This window comes from Staurois parvus, unplaced genomic scaffold (genome assembly GCF_062004578.1).
Source record: "Staurois parvus isolate SC_StPar_1 unplaced genomic scaffold, SC_StPar_1.0 ptg001209l, whole genome shotgun sequence".
In the NCBI taxonomy this organism is placed as follows: domain Eukaryota; kingdom Metazoa; phylum Chordata; class Amphibia; order Anura; family Ranidae; genus Staurois; species Staurois parvus.
Window position 1 is genome coordinate 145,218 of NW_028319005.1, and position 18,608 is coordinate 163,825.

Consider the following 18,608-nt stretch of genomic DNA (forward strand, 5'->3'; position numbering starts at 1 on the left):
CTGCATACTTGGGTCAGCGATTTAGAGTACTGAAAAAATCTTCATGAAAACCAGAAATGTAGCATTTCAAAAAGAGAGGTCAGTAATAGCGGCTTCCATGTTGTGTGTTTTTTTTTTTTTTTTTTTTCTCTCTTTGATCTTATTGCTCTACACATACAAACATACAATTGCCTCTTGCTGGAAATGTGTTTTTTTTTTATTGGCCTTTATTCTGTTATCCACTGTAAATAGTATAATTATGTGGTACTTTTCATTTTTGTTTTTTTGTTTTTTTTACTTGTAAGAATATTATGGTTCATTATTTCACTGCTTCATTGAATTAGTCATGTAATTAATATCTAACACTTTAAAGCCCTAGTCTCTTGCTTTCAAGACACATTTTGCCTCAACAGTGCTCTGTCTGTCCAGGAAGTAGTCCAACAAGTATTTAACTCTAGTAGGAAATTCCTCCTTTTTTTTTTTTTTGTGCTCCAGGGTAGAAGTCAGCATTGCTGACATTACTTTACAATGTCAGTTCAAAGAGCAATGCATAGGCATAGTTATTATTTTCTGTTAAACATATCCGTTATCAAACTATGCTGGGAGCCACTTGTTAAAGCGGAGCTGCACCCGAAAGGAGACGTTGCGCTTTAAGTACTGGTCCTCCGCTCTCTGTCAGGTATTGGCACCTGTGGGGGTGGTACCCAAATGTGACTGGTATGAGCTCCCACTTTCGTTCAGATCTCCTAGGCGATCGGAAGTAGAACTTTAAAAACAATAAATAAACTCTGTATTAGCTAAGCACAGTACATTGCTTTTGCTACTAACAATTATCAAATCTAAATCTACCTGGAAAAATTAAGAGTGGAGCTTCAGCTTATGAAATAATTGCACTCAAAGCCAAGCATTCAGTTTTTTGTGGTTTTTTTTGTTTCTTTTTTTTAGTGTCTGACACAGAATGTCAATCTTATTTTTATTTAGACCTGCAGTTCTGAGCACCCAATGGCACCCATTTGCCATGACCATTATAAATCCAAACTATGTTGTCATGCCTCATTGATGAATTATCTGTAGTGTTTAACTGATAATTGCAAATCCATATGGCACTATAAAGTGGTAAATGCTGAGAGAAGGTTGTTCATGATTTAGACCTCATACACACAGGTGTAATACTCCTATCTATGCTAGATCTTTCTGCCAGGAGATGGCAGAAAAAGTCGAGCTTAAAAAATGCTAATTTTGGTGTGAAACTGTGTGTTTATGTATGTTTACCGGCCTATGGCGTTTAGGATAAACTTATTCCATTAGCCAGAATATTCATTTATTCTGGTCACTGGAATAAACTTAAGCATATATGCGTGTGTATTTAATGCTCAGTCTCCTCCCTGAATGCAGCTTTGGAGCTTTTTTCAGTGTCTCTAAATGCTGTTCTTAAAGCTGGCTCTTGCTGCTGTCAATCAAATGCTGTGACATGGCAGCGAGGGGTACGACCGAGTTGCCCACTCTTGTCAATGGATGCAGACAGGGCGGATCAGGAGCGAGTGCCTTTATGGAAAGTGGCTTTCCATGGGGGCACCCGCCAAAGAAGAGGGGCCTGGAGTGCTGGGAGGGGGTGATCTCAGAAGAAGCAGACCGTGGCTGCTTTGTGCAAAAGCATTGCACAGAGCAGGTAAGGATGGACATGTTTGTTATTTTAACCAATTCAATACCGGGCAATTTTACACCTTCCTGCCCAGGCCAGTTTTCAGGTTTCAGCGCTCACAGTTTGAATGACAATTGCGCGGTCATACAACATTGTACCCAAACTAAAATGTTATAATTTTCTTCACACAACTAGAGCTTTCTTTTGGTGGTATTTAATCACCGCTGGGGTTTTTATTTTTTGCTAAATTAACAAAAGACCAAAAATTTTGAAAAAAAAAAGTTTTTCTTTGTTTCTGTTAAAGTTTGCAAATAAATAATTGTTCATAAATTTAGGCCGAGATGTATTCTGCTACATGTCTTTGGTGAAAATAACCCAAATTAGGATGTATTTTTTAGTTTGTAGGAAAGTTATAGAGTTCACAAACTATGGTATAGATCTGAATATTGATCAATCCTGAAGTACTGACAGCCAATCTAATTTCTTGAGGTCCAAGAATGTAAGAACAGTCCGAAAGTAGACAGTCTGACGTACTTCATAAGAGGCATGGCGAGTTTTTTGATGTTGTGTTTTTTTTGTCATTTTTCGGAAAATGAAAAAATTTAAAAAATTAGTTTCACTATTTTTTTTTTTTTTTTTTTACATATTGTCACCAGTGCAGTACAGCGTCATCCTATAACTGGCATGGCGGTGATCAGGGACACTGACTGGTGACAGTATGAAAAAAAATATATATATATATTTTTTTTTTTTTTTTTTTTTTTTTTTATTTAAATTTTTTTTCTTTTTTAAGATATTTGTTTTCATATTTCACTATGACCAAAGTAGTACAATGTTACCAAAGCAATCGTAATGTTACCATAGTAACATTGTACTACTTTGGGGAAGTGATCAGTATTTTTTTTTTTTTTTTTTTACACAATTTGCTTATAGCAAAGAATTACTTTGCTATAAGCAAGCATTTACCTGAATGACATCGATTCATTCAGGGATTTTTTTTTTTTTTGTGCTTAGCTGTGATTTGGCCACAGCTAATCACATGACATGTGCATGTGATTAGCTGTGACCATTCACAGCTAGACACTAGTATACAATGGATGGCATGAATGAAGCCATCCATTGTATACAACTGTCATGTGACCTGCTGTGATTGTTACCGGCAACGGGGCCGATACTCAGATCTGTCATCGGCCATGTTCAAGGTAGACGGCCGATGACAGATCGCGCCGCTCTGCAGGAGCGCAATCTGCGCATGTGCGGGAGGATGCCATATGGCGTCCTCCCGGAACGCTGATGACATTTGCCGCCCGCCATTTGGCCATAGGGCGGGCGGCAAATGGTTAATGAAAAAAAAAAAAACCCAAAGGTTTAATAACACTTTAAAATACTGATCTAAATGCCTAATATGCATGGCCATATGGGCTACAGGAAAATTATGCTATACGCCTGTAAAAGTGGCATTTTAATGCCTGTGTGCATGAGTCGTTAGTTCTTTAATACATCACTGCTATATTTTTTTTTTTTTCTTTGCAAATTTATGATTGCAGCCTGCTTTCATGTATGGACACAGCTTTCAGGCAGTAGCATTTCAGATCAAGTTATTTCTGTAATTTTTGCCAGCTAGACCTTCTGATAGCATATTCTGATTCCCAGTTTTATCACTGCCGCATTAATGATCAACATGCAGGATTGTAGATGTGTTTGAAACCCCATTTATACATACATACAGTATACTCAGAACTTGGCAGCCCTAAACATACATAAATACCCTGTTTTTACTTGTAGGATATCTGTGGTCAATATGTAAAATCATATATTCTTTTCCGCGTTGTGTTTTAGTGTTTTCTAACCTTTTCCTATTAATTTAAACAATCTTGAAGTGTTTAAACTTACTTTGTGATGTTCCCCACATATTTACTATATTGAATTCTGTGATATATATTCAGGATGACCTGTGGGTAGGCTCTGCTGTATCAGAATTCAGATCCTATCTTCTGATCAACAGAGGTGCTGAGAAAAAAAGTTTCATGAGTTAGTACAGGAATAACTACTTTCAATTTCTAAGGACTACATATCCCATGGTACCTTGCTGCCTAAAAGCAAACCGTAAAGAATCTGCAAAGTATGCAGGGAGACTAGGAAGTTCTAGAAAGAGGTGACCAGCAGACAGGCAGCACTCCTAACATGAATAAAGATTTTTTTTCAAATTGGATTATCAATAATCACTATTGTTTTTGTGTTATTACAATGCTGATGTTCTAAAAATTGTGTATGTTGTGACTATAGATCTCCTTTAAGTACACAAATTTGAAATCTCCTCTTGAAAGCTACTTGGCCTCATGCACACTGCAGCTCAAAAACCCCTATTTTGCAGGTGTTTTGATGTTTTTCCTTTTCTATCTCTAAATGCTCTTTTATGCTAATCTGTGTGTCCATGAACACATAGGCATTTAGAGGCAGGGGGATTTGATTACATTTTACATATTTTCTTTTTAAGAAGTCTTGTGTGTAGTCAACTAATTTTTTTTGTTTTTAATAGAGTAGAGAAAGGCTTGAACCCACTGGAAGCTTTTGCTTCACTTCAAATCTGAAGTTGCAATAGAAAATGCGAGAATATTTCCCCAAAGTGAAGCTCATTCCCCACTTTAGACAGTTGTCACAATTGACCCCACTAAATTGTTTACCCTCAACTCTTGTTCTGTTAACAAATCTTACAGTATCTCACAGAAGTGAGTACACCCCTGACATTTTTGTAAATATTTTATTATCTTTTCATGTGACAACACTGCTGAAATGACACTTTGTTATACAAGCTGTACACTAACTACTTTACATTGTAGCAGTGTAAATTTGCTGTCCCCTCAAAATAAATCAACACACAGCCATTAATGTCTAAACCGTTGGCAACAAAAGTGAGTACACCCCTAAGTGAAAATGTCCAAATTGTGCCCAAATTGTCAATATTTTGTGTGGCCACCATTATTTTCCAGCACTGCCTTAACTCTCTTGGGCATGGAGTTCACCAGAGCTTCACAGGTTGCCACTGGAGTCCTCTTATACTCCTCCATGACGACATCACGGAGCTGGTGAATGTTAGAGACCTTGCGCTCCTTTACCTTCCATTTGAGAATGCCTCACGGATGCTCAATAGGGTTTAGGTCTGGAGACATGCTTGGCCAGTCCATCACCTTTACCCTCAGCTTCTTTAGCAAGGCAGTGGTAGTCTTGGAGGTGTGTTTGGGGCATTCATGTTAGCATTCATAGTTCCCTCAATGAACTGTAGCTCTCCAGTACCGGCAACACTCTTGCTGCCCCAGCCCATGACACTCCCACCAACATGGTGAATGTGTTGAGCAATGCCACATTCATGTTTGTCATATACTGTACAGCAGTGGTGGAATGTCAAACGTTTACTAGTTGGCACTCTTTTTTTTTTTTTTTTTTTTTTTTTTTTATTGATCCTGTGATATGAAAATCTTCCTTGCTTCCCAATGATATCTGTGGCTCCAAAATGTGACGTGTACATCTGAATTTCAAGCTATATTATTTTGGCCCTTTTAGCATGCATAAATTGTGCAAAACACCTTTGCATGTATATCATGCATTTGTGTTCACTGTAAATGTATAGTACTTGCATGTATAAGCAATTGACTATTCATACCCTTCTTGTCACTAAATCTTTGTTTTCTGAAATGGGAAGGTTTTATGGTCCTTTTGTTTCAAGTTTTTGAAGACCTCATCTCTTGTAATGTTGAGTTTGTGTGGGAAAGATCTTTGAGGCACAAAAGGTTAACAAGACCTCTGTCTATAGTGTTGATTTTATAGATTTAACCCATTATTGGCATACAGAACCGTTTTGCCGCAGCTAAATCTGTTATGCTTATCAATAATAGTAACACATAAGCAAACATGCTTTTAATATCCTCTGTCGCCTATAAAATTGGTTGGTCAGGGGAATTGAAAATTTAATTTTCTCACTCATCCCTTAAAGTGTTACTAAATCCATATCGCTGCATTCACTATATCTGGTCTCCCACAGTACACACAACATGGAAATGCAATTATTTTAGTTAAAATAAACTGCTAAACACCTTTTCTCATCGGCAGTTAGAGAAGTCTTGTGACTTCTATCATTGTTTAGCTGAGCACTGGTTAAAGCTTGTAGGAGGAGTTTTCGTTCTGTTCTGACTGTCCTATTAGGCTGCATACCCCTGACCCTCTGACTTGACAGTGCTGATTGTCCCTGTGCTGATCGCATGCACCCTTCCAAAGAAAAAAAAAACCTTTAGCAATACACACTAAACAGAGCATTTGTAGAGTGACTCCTAATGCTCTGTACTATCAGCCGATGGATTGGGGACAGTAGAAGGGGAGGATCAAAAAAGACAGGATCAAACATCCTTCTTACACAATGCAGAAGATTAACCCTTTAGGGTCCACAGTGAGTATAACAAGCCTTCTTTACTGCATATACACATTGATTTTTTTGTTGTGGGTTTAGTAACACTTTAGGCCGGCTATAGACCATTCGAATCTTATCCAGTTCAGCAGTGACTGACTGAGATTGGATCCATGTATGGGCAAGGCTGAGTGTACTCCAGTTGATGGATTGGTCAACTTGGGTACAACCAGCCTGTTAGATTTTACATGCGATTATTGCTAGTGACTATTATAGCCGCTAGCAGTAATCACGGTGTTCTCCCGGTAGGGACAGCTACGCCCCGCCCGTGGTTAAAGGAAAGAAAATCGCTCTGTCTATGGCTGGCTTTAGGGGACACTGGCAAGCAAAAACTGTAGTCTAGCCCAGGATAAGCCCTGCCATTGTTAGCATGCCACGTTTTTGTTTTTTTTCCAAGTGTCCTACAACTAACCTATTTTTACTAGCACTTTTTTTTTGTTTTTTATTTTTTTATTTTTTTTTTTATCCCCGTTTATCTGCTTTGCATTGCCACTGGCACTTGGTTTTCTTTGCAGCTATCTGGTGCGGTTGTCCTCAGCCTGGCTCCTAAAGTACTTTGTCTGGGCCTCACTGGACTGAACATTGCAGGGATAGCCTTGAAGTGACCTTAGGGTACTGTCGCACTTTCCAGATTCCATTCTAGTGTCTTACCTATGGCGCACCTTCCAGGTCCAGAGCTGCTGGCATTGCTCAACTTTGCCCTGCCTCTGAAGACTCACTTAAAGTGATTATAAAGGCAGTAAACATTTTTTTATTCAAATTAAACCTAAACCTGTTGTATTTACCTGCTCTTTGCAGCGGTGCTGCACAGAGCGGCCTCAAACCTCTTCTTGGGGTCCCCTGCCAGTGTCCAGGTACCTGCTCTTCTCTGTGTGCCTCCATAGAAAGCGCTTGCTATGGGGGCACACTTGTGGGTTTGCTTCTGACCTGGGCTTTATGCATCTATTAACACAGCCACCCCTGCTCTCTGCAGCCGGAGTCCCTGTGAAAAAAGGAAGAGAAGTGAGAAAAGGCTTGAAGCTGGGACAATGTTCCCCTGTTGTCACCTTCAGAAGCGCACACTAAGCAGTGATATGCAGCCACCGCTGGCAGAGCCTGTAAATAGATTGGAGTAGACCTTTAGTGCTAAGATGATACAAAAAAAAGGGGTAAATTGGTATTTTCCAAAAGAAATTAAAATTGTTTGGTTTGTAGTGCCATAGCAGACCAAATGTCATCCAGTTATGCTGGCCATACACGTATAGATTTTTGTTTTAAGAACATTCGTTTTGACTTTTTTAATCGTTAGTGGGGTCAAACTGATGATGGTTTCCCACCAAAGTGTCAGGAAAATTCAAAGGGCCAGGAAGGAAAACTTTTCTCGGTTGAACATATTTTCAGACCTTGTATGTGGTTATTGTTCCTCCCCCCCCCCCCCCCCCCCAAACCCAGTATCTAAGTGTGCTTATGTGATTAAAATCACAAAATATGAAATCCCCACAAAACCCAAGGGTGATGATGGGAATAACCTCCCCACTTCTGTGCTAAATTGCACACAAGGAAAATAGTGACAAATATATGCCAAATTGATAAATTCAGAAAGAAGAAAAAAACTTAATTGTATAAATCAGTAAATGATGGTGTTAAATGAAATCCCACCACTGTTATGCTGAATAGCACAAATAGACAAGTGATGTGAGAATATATCCACTGTTATTTAACCTGGTAAATCCATAAAACGAGCAAAAAAGGATATAGTGACTAAGTGACACCAATAAAAACTTGATGTTGATAAAAAGGTTTCACGTGTACGTTATTTCATATCCCCGCATTTGGGGTCACTTATCACTTCTTTCTTTATAGACAGTGCAGCCTATAATTGTTTCTCACCTAATTGATTTTGTCACAAGTTCACGTGCTTATCCCCGACATTTGGGTCACACATCAAGTAATTTTTTCCTTTTTCTATAGGCGGTGTAGCCTATATTCCCCTTTTTTTTTCACCATATAAAGTTTTTATTGGTGTCACTTAGTCACTATATTCTGCTTTATCCCCAATTGGCACCACTATTATATTTATATATATATTTATTATTATTTTTTTCTTCAGTTACAACAGTTGGTCTCTGTTGAGTTTTATTCATTTTTGGTATATTTGTGGGTTTTCACTTAACATTCACATATGGGACATTGATTCTCCTTTTTTGCTGGTTTTCTGGATTTACCAGGTTGGCACTTTATATAACAGTGAATATATTCTCACAACACTTGTCTATTTGTGCTATTCAGCACAACAGTGGGGGGGGGGGGGGGGTCATTTATCACCATGATTTACTGATTTATATGGTTTATTAAGTTTTTTTTCTTTCTGAATTTATCCGTTTGGCGCATATTATTTGTCACTATTTTCCTTGTGTGTGCAATTTAGCACAGAAGTGGGGAGGTCATTCCCATCAGTACCCTTGGGTTTTATTGGGAATTATTTCATAATTTCATATTTTGTGATTTTAGTCACATATAAGCACACTTAGATATTGGGTTTGGGTTTTTTTGTATATATGTAAATTGTATTATGCTATTACTCTTTCTGGTGTGTGTGTGTATGTATGTGTATATATGTGTGTGTGTGTGTGTGTGTGTGTATATATGTGTGTGTGTGTGTGTGTGTGTGTGTGTATGTATGTGTATATATATATATGTGTATGTATGTGTATATATATATATATATATATATGTGTATGTATGTGTATATATATATATGTGTGTATGTATGTGTATATATATGTATGTGTATGTATGTGTGTGTGTGTGTGTGTGTATATGTATGTATGTGTATATATATATATATATATATATATATATATATATACATACATGCACAGCACCACATCATTTCATCTTATTGTCCATTTTGGTATCTGGTAGGGTGTTAGCAGCTTTATTCAGAGGTTACATCTGCGCGCAGGAGGATTATACAGTTCAAAAATTGCATTCGTTTTCAAATTGAACGTTAAAAGCAAAAGACTATTTTTGAACGACATTCCGCCTTTCATCGAATTTTCTTACGACTGTGCATAAAAATATTCTCGTCTGAAAATATCTGTGTATGGCAAGCATTAAGATTAAATTCAATTTTAACCTGTGATTTGCCAGTGCAGGTACTTAGAGTTTTGACTCAGCTGCTGAATATCTACCTGGCCCCATGTGACATTGCTTGGTGTTTTGAGCAAGCAGCAGCGTCTGTGGGGTGTGTGTGTTTGTTTGTTTTTTTTTATGGCCAAACCTGAGTTGCAGAGATCAAAGGAAAGCTGCATATATGCCACTCGGGAGAGAGTCCACACACACACACCCAGCTGGGTTAATGCAAGCTCTTGTGTATTACCTATACTTTTCACTTTTACAAACTACACTAAAAAGGTAAAGACACTATTGCATGGCAACCATGAAAATGCCAGCAGTACTTTTGAAATGTGTAAATGTTGTTTCTTTGTTTTTAAAGAGAGTGTGTGTGTTTTTTAGAAAATGCTTTTTGGCTGCAGATGTTTGGGTTGAAACGTCTATTTTACAGCTTAAATGCAGTAGGTGATGTATTGGGATGAAGTTATTCTTGTGTTATTTTTATAGAGGGCAGGAAATTTGCAAACACAGGAAAAGTATATATGGATTTGCGTGCGCAGCAAACTTTGGAGAAATGTGGCTTGCTATAACAGGAAAGCATAATTGACTTCAGGGTCACTTCCTCATTTGCTTCTAATGTATAAATACTTTACATTTTTTGCACATTTTGCTTGTCTTTGCATAGGGATATTTTAATAGTTTGTGTGCGCATGGGTTTGTCAATTTGGAGAGGTTTGGTAAAGGTATACATTAAACACATCCATGCTGAAATACAGTTGTACAGGCCTTCTGTGGATGTCTGAGGTTTTCCTAGCTGCTTTAATGCTCTGGGGTGCATATCCACAAACCCGTTCCGATTGTGTTTGCAGTATGTGTCAATTCATTGTGATAAAGAAGAATATTTATTATAGAAATTGATGTGATGAGATTGTATGAGAACTTACCATAGAAGCATTGATTTTGTTTTCTTTGTGTGACACTGTGGTTTTTCAGCCTCATGATATAAAAATATGTAACCTGCAGTGCCAAAATTCATTGAACTAATATAAAATGTTCCTTGTTTCTCATGTGTAGAGTAGTTGAGAAATGGTTAACTGAGCACGCTGCTGTCTATGCCTACAAAGCACACACCCAGCTTTGTCATCACAGCGAGGAGACCGTGCAGCCAATGAGCTTTGCAGTGCAGGGAACAGGGATTGTACGCCTGTCAGGGTTCAAATCATCCATGGCCTTATATGGTAAAATTTACTGTCTGGGCTCAGGGAGTGCTGATGTGTGGACCTGAGGGGAGGGAGGCAACAGGAATACTTCTAGACTGGATCCCTGAATGATTGCCTGCACAGGGCTATGATAACTTCTTCCTGTATTCCTCCTGGCTGTGTTAGGGACTCAGAACACTGAACATTAAATGCAGATTGTGTATTATAGCTTTAGAAAACTGGTTTGCACAGGAAGAATGCAGGTGCTGACTTAGCCTTGTTGAACCTTTTTAAAATAGTGCTTATGTGTAATTCTGATTCCATGGATGTCAGCAAGTCTAAATTCTATCTTCCTCATACGCTGATTGTTTTTCTGGTTGCATATTACATTTATACCATGTGTATTTAGCAGGCGTGGAATGGCAGCAGTCAATACTGTAATCGGGTGTGCCTACATTTTAAGTGTAACCCCAATTCCAAAAATGTCAGGACGCCGTGTAAAATCTACACATAACCCGAATGCAATGATTTGCAAATCCATATTCACAATAGAAAACATGTCAAATGTTTAAACTGAGAAGAAAAAAATAAGGTAATATTGAAATTGATGGCAGCAACATAATTCAAAGTTGGGACAGGGCAACAAAAAGCACAGCCATGGTACAGCCCAAGTTGCAAACAAGTTGGGACAAGGCTGTGTTTACCATGGTGTAGCATCCCCTGTTTAACAATCTGGTGTTGCCTTTCCAGATGTGCCAGCTGCCCATTCTATATACACTAATGCACCCCCATACCATCAGAGATGCAGGCTTTTAAACTGAACGCTGATAAGCTAGAAGGTCCCGGAGGATGCGGCACCCATGGTTGTCAAAAAGTTACATTTTGATTCAACTGTTTTCTACTTTGCAACAGAGAGCTTTGACCCAAAAAAAGACTGCTGTTTCTGGATCTTGTTCAGATATGGCTTCTTTGCATGATAGAGCTTTATCTTGCATTTTTGGATGGCACAGCAGTGTTCAGTGATTTTTTTTTTTTTTTTTTTTTTTTTTTTTTTTTTGGGAAGTATTCCTGAGCCCATGCAGTGATGACCATCACAGAATCATGCCTGTTAATGCAGTGCCATCTGAGGGTCCGAAGTTCATGAGCATCCAGTATTGCTTTTTGGTCTTGTCCCTTGCACATAGATTTCTCCAGATTCTCAGAATCTCGACATGTACTGTAGATGATATTTAAAGTCTTTGCAATTTTACGTTGAACATTATTCTGATATTGTTCAACAAATTTTAGAAGCAGCTTTTTACAGATTGGTGTAACTCTATTCTTTACTCTGACTCTCTAAGATGCTCTTTTTATACCCAATCATGTTACTGATCTTTTGCCAATTAACCTAATTGGCTGCAAAATGTTCTTCCAGATCTTCCTTGATGGTACCATTTTTTTTGTTGCCCTCTCCCCACTTTTTTGAGCTGTTGCTGACATCAATTTCAAAATTACCTTTTTTTCTTAAACTGGTACACGTTCCCAGTTTAAACAATTGATATGTTTTCTATTGTGAATAAAATATGGCTTTATGAGATTTACAGATTATTGCATTCTGTTTTTTATGTAGATTTTATAGTGTCCCAGTTTTTGTTTTTGTGTTGGGGTTATATGTAAAAATTAGGACTTGAAGTGGTGTCAGCGACATTCTTGTGGATTTTTAGTGCTCCATTCAAATTAGGGAATTACATTTTTTTTTTTTTGCAAAATGTATTGAAATGTGCCGGGCTGAATCTTTTAAAGAACTTTATTCTTTTACAGCATTAGGCAACCTCAGCACTGCAGCTGTTGTGAAACCACAAGTACCTTAAGGCATTGCTAGAGTCTGACAGCCATAGCCATGACTCCCAGAAGCATTATTATTATTATACAGTATTTATAAAGCGCCAATAGTTCGCTCAGCGCTGTACATTACAAAGGGGGACAGAACATGTGACAGAACAATACCAATACAATGCAAAATATGAGGGGATCGAGGGCCCTGCTCTTTCGAGCTTACAATCTAGGAGGGAGGGGATAGTGGTACAGGAGGAGATAGCTGTGGGGGATGGAGTGGTAGGAAGAGTGGAGGAGGTCGGCAAGTTAGCAGGGGGTGGGGTAGGCTTCCCTGAAGAGATGGGTTTTCAGGGTGCGCCTAAAGGAGAGGAGAGTAGGTGATAATCTGATGGGTTGGGGCAGGGAGTTCCAGAGGATGGGTGACACCCTGGAGAAGTCCTGGAGGCGGGCATGGGAGGAGGAGACCAGGGAACTAGAGAGAAGGAGGTCTTGTGAGGAGCGGAGTGTGCGTGCTGGGCGGTACTTGGATATTAGGTCGGTGATGTAGTACGGGGCAGTATGGTGGACAGCTTTGTACGTCAGCGTTAGGATTTTGAATGCTTGAATGGATTTGTAGTTTCACATGGTTGCAAACACCTGGGATAGAACAATATGTACACTGAGGTGAAGGCTACACCTATACCCAGTATCTGTTAAGACATTACTGCTAAACACTAAAGTCATAAAGCCAGTAATAATGCTGTAAAGACATGTGAGCCAGATGAGTGGAGAGGGTTGTGTGGTGTTTTTTTTTTTTTTTTTTTTTTTTTTTTTACTCTAACAGTCTTATTTTTAAAACGTATTTCAGAAAAAAACAATGCTGCATCATGATTGATACTACATTGGGAATATTCAAGGGAGGAAGAGCGCAAAAGGCATGAATAGAGAAATGCGTGGAGGGAAAAGTACACTGGAGGACAGGATGTGTGCAGTCACAAGACAATGGTTTTATGTATAGTAAATGCCATTCACATCCTGACCTACAAATCAGTCTTCTATGTGCTCCTCATCCTTATGCCACCACATATTATGTCACCAGAATTCCCTTTTACACATACTGGAAATGTTTGTTTTTACAGCAACATAAGGGATGTACTGTGTGGTGGTCTGGGATGATAGAACGGTCTTTTGTTAAGAAATAAGAGTAGCGGCTCATGGATGTTGAAAAGCTGCGAGCGTGAATTGGGATTGCTAATATCTCCTGTTTTTTTTTTGTGCAGTCTGCATTGCTTTTGAAAAGCATGTAAATTTAAATCTATCTGCACTATAAAGTTTATAATATCCTTTTGATCAGATGGTATTGCTACCCCATTAGATTACATGCCATCTCCCCCAGATCTCTCATGCCTGTTGGAGATGCCATAGTCATCCAGGAACAATGCTTCATATATAGTTCTGCTCAAAATTTTGCCTACTCTTGGAGATTTAGTAACATACAGTACAGTATACCATTTTTAAAGAAATTGAGTGGGCTTGCAAAACACATTTCGCTATTTCTTATGGGATTCATTTTCAACTGTAGGCCATACCAGAATGGCAAAATCATAAAACAAAACATGGCAACAAGTTAAACAAATGAAATGTCCCATGTTTAAAAGTCTACATATTTTTTATTTCTTAATACTGTTTAATGCCCCCTTTAACATCAGTGACAGCTGCATTTGAGGCCCCGAATTCTTGCAGGTAAAATAGCTGGCCCTTTGTCTTGGCAGAATGCCTCCAGGTCATACAAAGTCTTTGGTCGTCTTGCATGATCTGTACATTTTGAGATCTCCCCTGAGTGGCTTAATGATATTATGGTCAGGAGACTGTGATGGCCACTCCAGAACCTTCACCTTTTTCTGCTGTAAACACTGGAGGCCTTAGGGTCATTGACATGTTGGAATGTCCCAAGAGTGTCCCATGCACAGCTTTCATGCAGAAGAATGCAAATTGTCTGCTAGTATTTTCTGATAACCTGCTCCATTTATCTTGCCATCAATTTTCACAAGATTACCCATACCTTTTTTAGAGCTAACCCCCCCCCCCCCCCCCAAAAAAAAAAAAATCAGTGAGCCATCATGCTTAACAGTAGGGATGTTGTTCTTGTTGCTATAGGTCTTGTTGACCCCTCTCCAAATATAGCACTTATGGTTGTGACCATAAAGCTCTATTTTGGTCTTGTCGCTCCAGGTTACAGTGTGCCAGAAGCTGTGAGGCATGTCAAAGTGTTGTCAGGCATATTGTAACTGGCCTTTTTTGTGGCATTGGTGCAGTAAAGACTTCTTTCTGGAAACTTGACCATGCAGCTCATTTGTGTTCAAGTATCTTAGTATTGTGCTCTTTTAAACAACCACACTGTCTTTTTCCAGGGCAGCCTGTATTTCCCCTGAGGTTACCTGTGGGTTTTTCTTTGCAGCCACAACTGCCAGAAGAATTGTTTGAGATACAGTCTTTCTTGGTCTACCTGATATTGGCTTTGTATCAAGAGATCCCCGAATTTTCCATTTCTTAATTGAGTGAAAGTGATTGTACAGTACTGACTGGCATATTCAAGGCTTTGGATTTCTTTTTATATCCTTTTCCATCTTTATAAAGTTCTATTACCTTGTTGCGCTGTTCTTTTCTGCTCCCCATGGCTCAGTATGTAGCCTGCTCATTCACATGAGAGCTAACAAAGTCATTGACTATTATTTATTCACAAACACTAATTGCAATTTAAAAAGCCACTTACAGTATTTCACAGAAGTGAGTATACCCCTCACATTTTTATAAATATTTTATTATATCTTTTCATGTGACAACACTGAAGAAATGACACTTTGCTACAATGTAATGTAATGTGTACAGCTTGTATAACAATGTAAATTTGCTGTCCCCTCAAAATAACACACAGCCATTAATGTCTAAACCACTGGCAACAAAAGTGAGTATACCCCTAAGTGAAAATGTCCAAATTGGGCCCAATTAGCCATTTTCCCTCCCCGGTGTCATGTGACTCATTAGTGTTACATGGTCTCAGGTGTGAAAGGGGAGCAGGTGAGTTAAATTTGGCGTTATCGCTCGCAATCTGTCATATTGGTCACTAGAAGTTCAAGAACTGAGCTGCAGAATGGTGGCCAAAACCATATATCGGTTTAACAGGACAGGTTCCACTCAGAAAAGGCCTCTCTATGGTCGACCAAAGAAGTTGAGTGCACGTACTCAGCGTCATATCCAGAGGTTGTCTGTGGGAAATAGATGTATGAGTGCTGCCACAATTGCTGCAGAGATTGAAGGGGTGGGGGGGGTCAGCCTGTCAATGCTCAGACCATATGCCGCACACTGCATCAAATTGGTCTTCATGGCTGTCGTCCCAGAAGGAAGCCTCTTCTAAAGATGATGCCCAAGAAAGCCTGCAAACCATTTTCTGAAGAGAAGCAGACTAAGGACATGGATTACTGGAACCATGTCCTGTGGTCTGATGAGACCAAGATAAACTTATTTGGTTCAGATGGTGTCAAGCGTGTGTGGAGAGGAGTACAAAGACAAGAGTGTCTTGCCTGCAGTCAAGCATGGTGGTGGGAGTGTCATGGTCTGGGGCTGCATGAGTGTTGCCGGCACTGGAGAGCTACAGTTCATTGAGGGAACCATGAATGCCAACATGTACTGTGACATACTGAAGCAGAGCATGATCCCTTCCCTTCGGAGACTGGGTTACAGGGCAGTGTTCCAACATAATGACCCCAAACACACCTCCAAGACAAGCACTGCCTTGCTAAAGAAGCTGAGGGTAAAGGTGATGGACTGACCAAGCATGTCTCCAGACCTAAACCCTATTGAGCATCTGTGGGGCATTCTCAAACGGAAGGTGGAGGAGCGCAAGGTCTCTAACATCCACCAGCTCCGTGATGTCATGGAGGAGTGGAAGAGGACTCCAGTGGCAACCTGTGAAGCTCTGGTGAACTCTGGAAAATAATGGTGGCCACACAAAATATTGACTTTGGGCCCAGCGGTTTAGACATTAATGGCTGTTTTGGGTTATTTTGAGGGGACAGAAATTTACACTGTTATACAAGCTGTACACTCACTACGTCACATTGTAGCAAAGTGTCATTTCTTCAGTGTCGTCACATGAAAAGATATAATATTTACAAAAAAAGTGAGGGGTGTACTCACTTCTGTGAGATATTGTATGTGGGAAATTAACCTTTAATTGTCATTTTAACCTGTGTGTCACCTTGTGTCTCTGTACCAAGACCAAGCATTCCAGGGTATGTAAACATTTGATCAGGGCCATTTGGCTCCTTTCTAAATCATAACAGAAAATCACCCAAACAGCTGTGTGATGGTAAATTTTATTTTTATATGATAGTGATCATATGAAGCCGACAGTTTTTGTCATATTTCCAATATCCGTGCAAAAATGTCACGATTTCTGCCAGGGTATGATCACAACTGTATGGTGGACATGTCTGTCTCACATCCTTCTGGCCAACTACTTTTAATAATTCTATATTAACCGCTTGCCGCCCTGCCACTGTGTATATACGTGTGCAGGGCGGCAATGGAGCGCAAAACCACATTTTAAAACGGGTTCCGCGCTCCCGACACTTTCGCCGGCAGGGGGCGCGCGCTCCCGCCGACCCGCGGGTGACACTATTTGATCCAGGAGGGATCAATCATTAGATTTCAGCCAGTGATTTCTGGCTGAAATCACATGATCGGTCCCTGTCCTATCCTGTCCTGTGTTGACATACACAGGGCAGGATATGATGTCATTCTTCTCTGCCTGGACACATTCCGTTCCAGACAGAGAAGAAGACATCCAAAAAGTGAGTACACAAGCACTACACTACAGTTAGAACACTCTAGGACACATTTAACCCCCTGATCGCCCCCCCCCCCTCCAGTTAACCCTTCACTGCCCTGTCACCAGTGTTACTGATCAGTGAAGCGATTTTTACTGATCAGTGTCGCTGGCGACTTCCGATAGAGTTAGCGCCCCTCCCAGATAGCGCCAGTTTGCCCGCCAGTACACCAGTAATCCCGTTTGACCCCTTGATCGCCCCCCCTCCAGTTAACCCCTTCACTGCCCTGTCACCCAGTGTCACTGATCAGTGAACCAATTTTTACAGATCACTGTATCAGTGTCGCTGGCGACTTCCGATAGTTAGCGCCCCTCCCAGATAGCGCCAGATTGCCCGCCAGTACACCAGTAATCCCGTTTAACCCCTTGATCACCCCCCCCCCCGTTAACCCCTTCACTGCCCTGTCACCAGTGTCACTGATCAGTGAACCAATTTTTACTGATCACTGTATCCGTGTCGCTGGCGACTTCCGATAGAGTTAGCGCCCCTCCCAGATAGCGCCAGCTTGCCCGCCAGTACACCAGTAATCCCGTTTAACCCCTTGATCGCCCCCCCAGTTAACCCCTTCACTGCCCTGTCACCAGTGTCACTGATCAGTGAACCAATTTTTACTGATCACTGTATCAGTGTCGCTGGCGACTTCCGATAGTGTTAGCGCCCCTCCCAGATAGGGCCAGTTTGCCCGCCAGTACACCAGTAATCCCGTTTAACCCCTTAATCCCCCCCCCCCCAGTTAACCCATTCACTGCCCTGTCACCAGTGTCACTGATCAGTGAACCGATTTTTACTGATCACTGTATCAGTGTCGCTGGCGACTTCCGATAGTGTTAGCGCCCCTCCCAGATAGCGCCAGATTGCCCGCCAGTACACCAGTAATCCCGTTTAACCCCTTGATCACCCCCCCTCCAGTTAACCCCTTCACTGCCCTGTCACCAGTGTCACTGATCAGTGAACCAATTTTTACTGATCACTGTATCAGTGTCGCTGGCGACTTCCGATAGTGTTAGCGCCCCTCCCAGATAGTGCCAGCTTGCCCGCTAGTGCACCAGAAATCCCATTTAACCCCTTGATCGCCCCCCTCCCCCCCCCCCAGTTAACCCCTTCACTGCCCTGTCACCAGTGTCATTGATTACAGTGAACAGATTTTTACTGATCACTGTATTAGTGTCACTGGTGACTTCCGATAGTGTTAGCGCCCCTCCTAGATAGCGCCAGTTTGCCCGCTAATGCACTGGATTTTTTTTACCAAAAATATGTAGCAGAATACATTTTGGCTTAAATTTATGACTAACTTTGAGTTTACGATATATTTTTTATAGCTGAAAGTAGAAAATATTGTTTTTTTTCAAAATTTTTGTGGTTTTTTTGTTTATAGCGCAAAAAATAAAAAGCGCACAGGTGATCAAATACCACCAAAAGAAAGCTCTATTTGTGTGAAAAAAAGGACGTAAATTTTGTTTGGGTGCAGCATTGCATGACCGCGCAATTATCATTTGAATTAGTGCAGCGCCAAACAGCAAAAAAAGGCCTGGTCATTAAGGGGGGTAAAT

The 18,608-nt window shown here is 40.3% G+C and overlaps 1 protein-coding gene across 1 annotated transcript in view; it reads left to right on the forward strand.

Annotated features, from left to right (window-relative positions):
• The window catches only part of LOC149438154 (coronin-1C-like), a 73,437-nt gene that overhangs the window by 19,962 nt on the left and 34,867 nt on the right, over positions 1-18,608 (forward strand). The window lies entirely within an intron of this gene.